This window comes from Ursus americanus, chromosome 20, assembly GCF_024610735.1.
Source record: "Ursus americanus isolate L20-20 chromosome 20, mUrsAme1.1.p, whole genome shotgun sequence".
In the NCBI taxonomy this organism is placed as follows: domain Eukaryota; kingdom Metazoa; phylum Chordata; class Mammalia; order Carnivora; family Ursidae; genus Ursus; species Ursus americanus.
In genome coordinates this window covers 32,243,467-32,255,895 of record NC_142146.1, presented here as the reverse complement: position 1 = coordinate 32,255,895, position 12,429 = coordinate 32,243,467, and positions in this window count along the sequence as shown.

The window sequence follows — 12,429 nt, the reverse complement described above, 5'->3', positions numbered from 1 at the left end:
GACCTTCAAAGCACACAGCAAAAACTGACAAACTGAAAAAAGAAATAAATTAATCAAACAATTATTGTTGGAAATTCCAGCACTCCTCGCTTAATAGTTGACAGAATCAGTAGAAAGAACATTAGTGAAGAGATGGGACACTTGCACAACACTATCAGCCAACTTGGCCAATTCGACATTTTCATTTCCCCATCAGCAGTATAATGCATTTTTTTTCAAGTGTGCATAGAATATTTGCCAAGATATTGGCATATTATGGACCATAAAATAAGTATCAATGCATTTAAATAGATTGAAATGACCAAACATTTGTTCTTTGACCTAAATGGAATTATACTAGAAATCAATAAAAGAACAATATCTTAAAAATTCTCAAATATTTGTAAGTAAATAGCACAATTTCAAAAAACTCTTGGGTCAGAGAAAAAAAATCAGAAGGGAAATTGGAAAACATTTGGAACTAAAAATATGTAAAACACCACATATCAAAATTTGAGATTATAGGTAAAGCAGTAGTTAGGGGGAAATTTATAGCACTAAACACTTAGAAAAGAAAAAAAAAGAAGGAAAGATCCCAAATCAATGCTCTCAGCTTCAAGGAAAGAAGAGGAAATTAAATTCAGGTAAGTAGAAGAAAGAAAACAATAAAGACCAAGGAGGAAATCAATGAAAAGAAAACAGAAAAACAGATAAAATCAATGGAAACAAAAGCTGTTTTTTTAGAAAAGATCAAAAAAATGGATGGACCTTTAACCAGATTATGAAAATGAGAGAGAAGACACTAATTATCAATATCAGGTAGGAGATATGCAGCAAGACAAGTGCTATAGCTATCAAAACGTTTTTAAGAAAACATTATAGACAATTTCATTCCAATAAATTTTTATTTATTTATTTATTTATTTATTTATTTATTTATTTATATTTTTTTATTATATTATGTTAGTCACCATACAGTACATCCCTAGTTTTTGATGTAATGTTCCATGATTCATTATTTGCGTATAACACCCAGTGCACCATGCAATACGTGCCCTCCTTACTACCCATCACCGGCCTATCCCATTCCCCCACTCCTCTCCCCTCTGAAGCCCCCAGTTTGTTTCCCAGAGTCCATAGTCTCTCATGGTTCATTCCCCCTTCTGATTACCCCCCTTTCTTTATAAATTTTTAAAGGCTTAGATGAAATGTGAAATGTGAATTTTCTTGAAATACACAAACTAGCAAAGCTTTTATAAGAAGTAGATAACCCGAGTAGCCCTATACTATTTAAGAAATTGAGTCTGTAGTTAAAACAAAGAACCCCGGCCTGGTTCACATCAGTGGGGTATTCCACCAAACATTTAAGGAAGAAAAATACCAAATCTGCACTTGTTTTGAAAATTTAAGAAGTAGTAACACTTTCTAATGTTGGCCACAATTCTATGTGGCCAAGATAGCACTAATACCAAAACTGGGGGAAGAGAATACAAAAAAAGCAAACAGCAGATTGATATCCCTCATGAACACAGACACAAAAATTCTTAACAAAACTTTAGCCACTTGAATATATTATAAAGGATAATACATCACAACCAAACTGGATTTATGTCAGGAATGTGAGATTGGTCTAACATTAAAATATCAATTGATACAATTTGCTATATTACAACCTAAAAAAGAGAAAAATGTGATCATCTCAACAGATGCAGAAAAAACATTTGACAAAATTCAATATCCATTCATGATTAAAAAAAAAAAACAACCTCTCATCAAAAGTAGGAAAAGAAGTGAACTGCCTCAATCTATTAAAAAGCACTGAAAAACACTGCAGCTAACACCATACCTAGTGTGAAAGACTGAGTGCTTCTCCCCTAAGATCAGGAACAAGGCAAGGATGTCTATTCTCATCTCATCACATTTTCTGGAGGGTCTGGGTCTAGCCAGGGCAATAAGGAAAAAGAAAGAAAGAAAAAGAAAAGAAAGGAAGAGAGGAATGAAGAAAGGAAGGAAGGGAAGAAGGGAGGAAAAAAAGAAAGGCATCCAGATTGAAAAGGAAGGCATAAAACTCTTTATTTGCAGGTAATGTGAGTCTTTATGTAGAAGTCCTAGGGGGCTTTTTTTTTGGTTTTTGGTTTTTGTTTTTGTTTTTTTACAAAAAATCTCCTAAAATTAATAAGTGAATTTAGTAATGTCAATATTAAAAAATTAATTGTATTTCTGTGTACTAGAGATGATCACTAGGAAATATAAATCTAAAAGAGCCACTTACAATAACATCATAAATGAAAAATATTAACAAAATATGTCCCAATATTTGTATTCTGAAACTATAAAACATTAATGAAAGCTATCAAAGATCAACTAAGTAAATAGAGAGTTATACCTATAAATCTCTAAGCTCAATGCAACCCCATTAAAACACCAACAGGCTTGGGGCGCCTGGGTGGCACAGCGGTTAAGCGTCTGCCTTCAGCTCAGGGCGTGATCCCGGCGTTCTGGGATCGAGCCCCACGTCAGGCTCTTCTGCTAGGAGCCTGCTTCTTCCTCTCCCACTCCACCTGCTTGTATTCCCTCTCTCGCTGGCTGTCTCTCTCTCTGTCGAATAAATAAATAAAATCTTAAAAAATAAATAAATAAAAATAAAACACCAACAGGCCATTTTGTAGAAATCAGAAAGCTGACTCTAAAATCTATATGGCAAAGTAAACGAAATGTAATAGCCAAAACAGTTTTGAGAAGGACAAAAGGACACCTAACTACCTCATTTCAACCCTTACTATAAAGCTACAATAATTTAGACAGTGTAATAATCATGAGAGGCAAGATATAGAGGTAAATAGAACAGAATAGAGAAAGCAGAGATAGATTCAAGCATATATGTTCAATTGATTTTAAATGAAGGTCCCAATGTAATTTAATAGATCAAAGATCTATTCTTTTCAGCAAATATTGATGGAATGGTTGAATATCCACATGCAAAAACCCAAAAAATCAAACAGCAACCAAAAAATCGCCCCCAAAACAATCTTAACCTGTACCTTGTATCACATGCAGAAACAAGTCAAAAAGGATTTTAAGCCTAAATACAGAATGTAAAACTGTAAAACATAACAAAGAAAACATAAAAGAGAATTTTAAAAAAGATTTTATTTATTTATTTATTTATTTATTTATTTATTTATTTATTTATTTTTAGAGAGAGAGAGCAGGGGGAAGGGCAGAGGGAGAGAAACTCAAGCAGACTCCCCACTGAGCAGGGAGCCCAATTCGAGGCTCGATTTCATGACCCTGAGATCATGACCTGAGCCAAAATCAAGAGTTGGGTGCTCAACTGACTGAGCCCCCCAGGTGCCCTAAAAGAAAATATTTTTTCCTTCTGGTTAGGCAAAAATTTATTAAATAGGACACGAAAGCACAAACCATAAAATTTAAAAAAAAGATGAATTTAATTAAAATTTAGAACTTAGGCTCTTTGAATGTTAAGAAAATTGAACAACAAGCCATAAACTGGAAGAAAATGGGGGAAAAAAAAGAAAGTCTGATGGAAGAAATCTACCTAGAATATGTAAAGAATTCTCAAAACTCAATAAGAGAAAGACAACCCATTAAAAAGCAGTGACTTGCACAGACGCTTCCTCAAATGAGACATTTGAAATGGTAAGTAAGCACATGAAAAGATGCTTGACATTATTAACCATCAGAGAAATGCAATGAAATCATGAGGAGCACTTATTAGAAGGACCAGAATTAAAAACAAAAACAAAAACAATTCCACATCATATCAAGTGTGAGGATAGGAAGTGACCTTTTTTCATCCACTGCTACTAGGAATGAAAAATGGTGCAATTACTTAGGAAAACAATAGTTAGTTTTTATGTGAAGGTAAACATGAACTTACACTGTGGCCCAAGAATCTGCTCCAAACTACTCAGAAGACATAAAAAACATATGTTCCCACAAAGACCTATATGTGGATGTTTATGGCATGTTTATTTATGAGAGTAAAAAGCCATAAACCATCCAAATGTCCATCGACTGATGAAAGGATAAAGAAATGATGTCTACATACGACGGAATACTATTCAGCGATAAACTAAGTGAACTGATACATGTAACGCCGCGGATTCATCTCAAAAGCGTCGTGCTGAGTGAAAGAAGCCAGACACACATGGGTGTATTTCCGATTATTTCATTTAGATGACACTTTGGAAAAGGCAAAACTATGGAGATCAATGTCTGATCAGTGGCTTAAGGATCCCATGGAACTTTTGGGGCTGATTAACAAACGTCTGTATTTCTTGTGGTAATGATTACATGACTGATTTTCAAAACTCATAGGAATGTACCGCTCAAGGGTGAACCTTATGCAAGTTAGACTTGTTGAGAGACATTTCTCCATGGAGGTCTTGCATGTCTTATGAGGAGACAACGATTGTCCTTTGTTCTGGACTATCTTTTCAGGGATGTTTGCCTAGTGAACACCTTGGTTGACAGAGATGGTGTCAGTCTCTGGAGTAAACTGCAGGCATCCATACTGTCCAGTATAGTCAAGATAAGGCCTTCCTCTGGAGCAAAAGGCAAACTCGCTGCTGAGTAAGTTCGGGGTTCCTCTTCTCCAACGCAACACCCCGTATGTGCCTATGTCGTGTCATCCTGTGGGAACTGGGGCTCAGGAACAGGTCCAAAAGTTATGGTACTATGGTTACCCCTTCTGGTGGAACAGCAGCCATGAAACAGCACTGGGGTGACTTGTTAGTTTGCAAGTAGAATAAAATATTTGACCCTCCACAGTTCTGACACTTTTAGCAAACATGACCAAATGTATGTTCAACCAGGCAATAAATTGTCTTCTGCTTTGTTGCCTGTTAATGAGAAGGAACTGGGGAGTCATGGTAGGGCAAGTACTAGGGAACAGATTTAAAAACAGCTGCATCCCAGGACTGGGCCTGGGATGATGCAACTGCCCTCTAGTGGGGGGACTCCATTGCCCATCCGGTGGTCAGCTTCGAGTTCACTCTATTGTAATGACTAATGCTAAGATTTTCCCTGGGGGCAGGGGCTGAAGGAGGGAGGTTTGGGATCGCTCTGTACAGAACCGGGAGTCTTTAGATCTTTGGCTGGTTCACTTGAGAGATGAATGGGGTGGGCTATATAATGCTTTGTTTCTGTTTTTTTTTTTTTTTTAGAAGGTTTTATTTATTTATATATTTATTTGAGAGAGAGAGAGAGAGAGAAAGCGCACTCATGCAGGCATGGGGGAAGGGGTGGGAGAGGGACAAGCAGACTGCAGGCTGAGTGTGGAGCCCCACCTGCGGCTCTGTCCCACAATCCTGAGATCACAACCCTGAGGTCACAACCTGAGGAGAAACCAAGAGTCAGGCACTTAACGCACTGAGCCACCCAGGCACCCTACGTAAGGTTTTGTTAAGCAAGAATGGGAATAGCTGGGTCATCTTATGACTCAGCCCCTCCTGCAGTCTATCAGGTCAGCTGTGGAACCGGTTGGATATGACAGTAAAAGGTTCAGAGATTTTTTTTTTGCAGTGGGTTCGAACTGCTTTAAGAGAGTTTTTCCTAAAATGGACAGACTCCCCTGGGAAACCATAAATGAGTCATTAACTAGTATTCAGGGTCTCACTGCCTGAATTGGGTTTATAATAATGATGGAAGTGACCCACTGCAGAGTGAGAAACTGACCCAAAGAAATTTAGATAAATGCCCGCTGTCAGTCCTGCCACCCTGGAAAATTTCCCTAGCCCTTGCCTGGAAATCAAATGAGAACTTAGGAGATGTTATTTTAGTACTGCCAAATGATGCCTCAGATTAATGTGGACTCCTCAAACAAGTTGCCACCACTGTGTGAGCTAAGCCCAAGCCGGCCAGGGGGCACAAACCCCATGGCCCCAGCTGGAAGCCACTGAGGCTGTGGCTGTTGAGTCAAGAGTTCCCAAGGATGAAACACAGGGCATCAGCCATGAGGACCTCACCATTCCATATAGAATGGGGTAGGTTGAAAACAATGGGAGTTCCATTGCTTGAGCTAAGAGTAGCCGCTGCACTGCTCAGAATGGAAAGTGGATGTGCATTGCTTACTGGTGTGGAAACCCTCTCTGTTCAGTCCCCTCAATTCATCTTTGGAAACTATTTGAAGGCACCTGTTAAAGCAATACACACAGATATCCTTTGGCCCAGCAATTTCACTTTTATGTATATATTAACAGAAATGCATAAATGTGTATAGTGAAGGACATGTACACCAAAAGACATGTGAGAATAGTCATAATACAATTATAATAATAAAAAACTGGAAATGGCTCAAAGGTATAACAATAGAGTAAATAAAATTGTGATTATATTTATACAAAGGAATATTATATAGCTATTAAAATGAATGAATTAAAATTATAAGAACATGGATGAATTTCACAAATACGATTTGAGCAAAACAAATCAGGTAACAAAGAATAACATTCTATATTATTCCATTTACATAAAGTTCATAAGAATGCAAAACAATTTATGGTTGAGAACTCAGGAGAGTAGTTACCTGTTTACTTTTACAAACTGGGGCATAGCGATTGAGAAGGAACTTGATGCTGGTAGTTTTCTTATTTCCTGACCTGGGTGGTGGTTATATGGGTGAATTTGCTTTATGAAAATTTATCAAGCTGTTGACTAATAATTTGGATAATTTTTCTTCTATATTGTACTTTAAAAAATGTGATTATTAAATAATCAGGGCCACTGATAATAAAATGTTGAAAAGGCTAGCATAAATACACAAACAAGAAAACTACACACTAATCACATTTATTAATGCACAAGCAAGATCCCCAAGTAAAGTTGTAATATGTCAGATCCACGAGTAAATTAGAAGCAAAACATGCCATGATAGAGTAAAATTTATTTCAAGAATTCATGTCTGGTTCAATATATCATCTCCTCTATAGATGCTAAAATGCATTTGAAAAAGTAAAATATTCATTTTAAATAATAATTCTTAGTACAACAAAGATAGAAACTCCCTTATCTGAACATCTATACAGAGGAGGAACCAATATCACACTTGATTATGAAACAACAGTAATGACCTTTCCATTAAAGAAGCAAAAAGATAAATATGTGTGCCACTACTATTATTGAATATTTTTCTAGAAGTCCCAGACAATGCAATAAGGCAGGAAAACAAATTAAATTAAAAATATTGCCGACTTGGAATTAATACTATTTTTTATCATAGATTATTTTATTATGTGCCTGAATAAAAACAAATGAAATAATAAATTCCATTGAATAAATATTTAATAATATTAATGCTCAATGTGTTGGATAATTATAAAATACACATTAAAAATTAGGAAGTGTAATGAAAAAGAAGATTCTCTTGACTACAGCAAAATATAAATTATAGGAATTTTTAGGAAGCAATATATAGCATCTGTAAGAAAAGTACAAAACTATTCTGAGGATTATAAAAGATTAATTGCTAAAATACAGAGAAATGCCATATTTATAAATAGAAGATGTATCTAGTAAAGATTGCTACTTTCCCATACTAATTTAATACTTAGAGTAATACTAATAAAAATACCACTATTTTGGAAATTTATAAAATCATCTAAAAATTCAATTAGAAAATACGCAGGTGAAAATAGTTATGAGAATTATGAAAGCGAATAAGGATGGATGACTCATGTTACACAACATTAAAATGTGCAATGAGGCTGCAATAATTAAGATAGTGCTGTCCTGGAATAAGAGTTGGCAGGCTAATGAAGCACCTCAGATGCCCAGAAACAGGTATATATAGACATGTAAGAATCTAGTTAAAAAGCCTCAAGTGAAATAAATGGGAAATGGGTAGATTATCCCATTTTCAACCGTAGGCAACCATTCTATTGTGTTCGATGCAGATACTCTGATGATACACGTTCTTGTAAAATAGATATTGTCATATTATACATCCTTCCTAGTTCTTGCTTTGCCTACTCAGCCCTCTGATCTTAAAATCTATGCAGGCTGCTATGTGAAAATCTAGTCGTCTCTTATCTGAAACACAAGCACTCCACAGTATGTGTCTACCACACTCTGGCTATCAGTTTTCTCAGCAATGGCACCCAGTTGGCCTCAACTCCTTTCCATCAGACAACTTCTAGTACAGTCCTGCAATACCAGTCATCTGGGCTGGAAGATTGGAAATCGCTTAGAATGTTCAGCCTTCTCCTTGACAATTTTGCTACTGTCTAAGACTTGCATTTTCTCTTGGCCATGAGTTTTACCCTTTCTAGTGTGAGACCATTCCCCTTGGCAGGGAAGCACCCACTCTTTCTGAAAGTTGGGTCATAGTTGTTGGAGATGACCTTGCCGTGAAGAGTGTGCCTCCTGGCTGGGGTGTCTCCCTTTACCTGCATGGTTGGGCTCTGTGTCCCATCTGTTACCAGCACCCCCACATCCACCTTGACACAGTTGGAGGTAAAGTAGGTTTTAGAAAACAATGTGTGTTTTAGGATCAGCCCAATAAGACTGGAATCTCAGCTCTGTAACCCACTATCTGAACAGCCTTAAGCAAACCATGAAGCCTTCCTAAGTCTCAGTTTTTACATCAGTGAACTGCTACTATTAATACCTGATGCATTAGGGCACAGTGAGGCTTAAACTAGATACCATATTGAGAATCTACTTGCTGCTATTTGAATATACCAGACTGTTTTTAGGACATACCTGGCCATAGTTACAGTGGTGTTTGCTTGCAAAAGACTCCTATCCTTGCTCACTTCCTTACCTCTTTCAAATATTTGCTCAAATCCCACCTTCTCAATGAGTTCTGTCCTGATTGCCCTAACTAAAATTGCAAACTACTCTTCTCCTGCTCTCCAATTTTCTTTTGGCCATAGCACTTTCACCTTTGAAGATGTTAGATAATTTATTTATGTTTATTGTTAGGTGTCTTTCTCCCCTTGCTTGCTCCTGTTGAAGACCCAGATATGTGCTTTGTTTACTGATGTATTCTAAACACTTCGAAATAATGCCTGTTTCCACTAATAGTGGCTTAGAGTGCCTACTAAATAAACATTTCTTTTTTTTTTTAAGATTTTATTTATTTATTTGACAGAGAGAGAGGCAGCGAGAGAGGGAACACAAGCAGGGGGAGTGGGAGAGGAAGAAGCAGGCTTCCCAGTGGAGCAGGGAGCCTGATGTGGGGCTCGATCCCAGGACCCTGGGATCACGCCCTGAGCTGAAGGCAGACGCTTAACGACTGAGCTACCCAGGTGCCCCTAAATAAACATTTCTTAAATGAATAGTTATATTTATCATTGCTAAAATCAGAATAGTCCTGGGAGCCTAAGTTGTTTCGATGGTGCCAGAATGTCTCTTGAGGAAGTCGTCTTTGGAGAAGCCAAACACCAGGCTGAGGTCTGGGTGGGGTTGGGGTCTCCCAGAAGGAGTCCTTATTTTCAGTCACTGCCTAGGAGATCAGAGGCCCCCGGGGGGATGGGTGGTGGGGGGGATCAGCCAGCCTGGATCACCTCTGCATGGCGTAGACACTTAATAAAAGTCTCTTGGCTGGATTGGAGACAAATTGGTATGCGTTCATTAACTTTAAATGTAGGGACAACTACGCCTTAGGCACCAAGAACTCCATGATCAAATGGGAAATACCCTTGCTTTTTGTCCATCAGCCTGACAATTTGGAAAAGAGCTCAACTTTTATCTAAGATTCAGCCTGGAGGCTGATCCTTCTGGTAGCTGAAGGAAAAATGGAGTGCCCGTTGGAAAGGGCTGCTCAGGAACCCGTATGAACAAAGGAGGCACACCATCCTCATTTTCCAGGCCAGCAAAATGACATTGCATCTTCTCCTGAAGATGGTAGGTAAGAAGGAGCCTGATACAGCTGTGGGTCACTGGTGACTTGGGGGCGAGGTCCAGGCAGAAAGTCGCTGGTAAAGTCTGGGTGCTGGTATCTGTGGGGCCGGTGGAGCGGGGGCCTGTTAGCTGACGATTTGAGAACAACGTGGAGCATGGGGGTGGAGCGGTGGAGGGCCAGGGTGCTGCAGACTCACTCCCACATCTCTTGTCTCTCGTGTGCCTCCTCCTCCTCCTTTGCCACTGTCTCTTCCTCCTTCTCACTGCCTTCACCACACTCCCCTTTTTCTTCCTCTGCTCTAGGTCAGTGCCCCTCATGCCTTGGTGAGCACCAGAATCCCCTGGAGGGCTTACAAAAACACAGACCGTGGGGCCCACCCCTTAGACTCTCTGATCCTGCACTTCTAGGCTGAGGCTTGAGAAGTTACATTCCGAGCAAGTTCCCAGGTGGTGCTGCTGCTGCTGGTCTGGGAGCCACACTTCGAGAAGCACCGCTCTATTGCTTGCTTGCAACTTACTCCTCGACTTCTCCCTGTGTTTCTCTACCCACCTCTGCCTGCCTATGTCCTCTCATTATCTCGCGTCTCCTCTATGTTCTTGCTAATCTCCCCATCTCTCCTTCTGCTGCCCCAACATCTCTGATTGCTCTTTTTTGTGACTTAGAATCAGGAGGAGGGTAGACAAGGAACCCCCCAAGTCCCATTACCCAGCATCCGGCATCTTGGAGGGGATTCTTTTCTCTCCGATGCTCTTGGATGCTCGTTGCAAACCTTTGTGCTAAAGCCTCCCTGCCAGTGACAGTGACACCCTGGGAGCCAAGGTGGGGACTCAAGCCCAGGTCCTTCCATATGGCAGGCCTGGTGCCTCTGCTCCGCTCTCCCACAGAGAAGGCCCGGGAAACTTCAAAGACCACAGGAGTGGGGGGAGAGATGAGAGAAAGTGAATCCATTAAAAGGCGTAAAAGCTGACAGTTTCAAAAATAATGATCTGGGTTTTCTCTTATTTAAAACTACCCAGCTGCCCTGCTGCTTTCATTGCTGCTGCAACTGCCACTCGGCTACGTTCGGAATTAAAAATACATAAGCGCTTTCTGAAAGAGCTGCTAATTTGAAGGTCATTAGCAGCCAAAAACATATTTCTTTTATTTATAAAAAAGGCATGTAATAAAGCTATTAATATTTACTCTCCTCCCTGAGCTCTGGCATGCTTCCTCGCTGCAACGTACACTGCTGTCTTGCCTTGGCCCCACCAACGTGCCCTGCTGGTGGCCTTCACTTCCTTCCACCTCCCCTATCCCTGACACCTGTCCAGGGCCTCCAGCACCCGAGGAACCTGGGACTTGCAGCAGACTGGGGTGGATGGAAATTGCCATTAGAGTCGGTGAAATGGCCCCGTCTCCCAGAGACAGGGCATTTCCGGCAGTTAAGCGCGGCCGCGTTCAGAGGCACTTGCCTCGGCAATGAGGATATTTGGGATGATTTCCCCTGCGGGCTGCAGCTTGTGTCCTCGCTCCCTCTGGTCTAGGCCACAGCAGCCGGGCACGCCTCTCTCGGGCCGCGGGGATGGCCAGCGGTGGCGCTAGCTCTTGGCCCACAATCCCCGCACGTCTGGAGGGAGCCTTCCACACCTCGCTCAGGGCCCCAGGCTGAGGCCCACTTGACTTCACACTGCTGTCAACGCTGTGCCCCAGGACTCTGTATGCACACACCGCTCTCCGTTTCTCTGTCCGCTTGTGGAGTCCCTGAGCTGGCCCCACTACTCAGCCCCGCCTCGCTACTCCCTCTCCTCAGCTGTTTGTTTTATGAGGGAAATTACTAGAAGACCAGTCTGTCAGCAGCTTCCCTGCAAATCCTACTTGCAAAAGGAAGGGGTGGGGGGAGGAGAGAAAAGGCAATGAGGCTGGGGGTTGCGGTTGCCATAGAAATACAGAAATGGAGCTGACAACTGGGAAGCGCTCCAGGAGCACAGGGGACAGAGTGGGAGGCGCGTGAGGGGTGATAAACGCCGTGAGAGGGCTGCTGGTCAGGGGGCACTTACATCAAATGCGTCTGGAGATGGATGCGGAGATGTGGCCCTGGCCTAGGAGCGCACTTCCTGCCAGGGCGCAGGGCTGAGATGATGCAATCTCGGGGCTAGAACCCCCAGGCAAGTAGCAGAGACTCTCTAGAAACGCAGCAAAGCGCGTGGAGACCCTCCAGGTCCCCGCCCACCCTCACCCCGAGCAGGGGACTCCCCAGTTTTCTGGCCTGGGGCAGGCAGAGCCTTTTGTTGGCCGGGTGACCTCATGATTCCCCCTGAAAACCTGATGTGTGGCAGAGAGAACATCGTGGTGCACTCTGGCTTACCATAGCTTCTTTTCCCTCAGATTTATTCCTTCATTATAAAAAAAAATCATTTTGGGTTTACTTAACCCATCTTCTCTCACTGCTCTTATTTCTTCTAATTACATGTGTGAGGCAGCCCGTTCAGCTTGCTGCTCGTCTCGGTCTGGAAAACGGACGGCTTCCTCGTGGTAGGTGAAGTGTGATCAATCTTACCGAGCTCTCAGGACAGCTCCAGGGGCTCAGAGGCCACAGAGGTGGG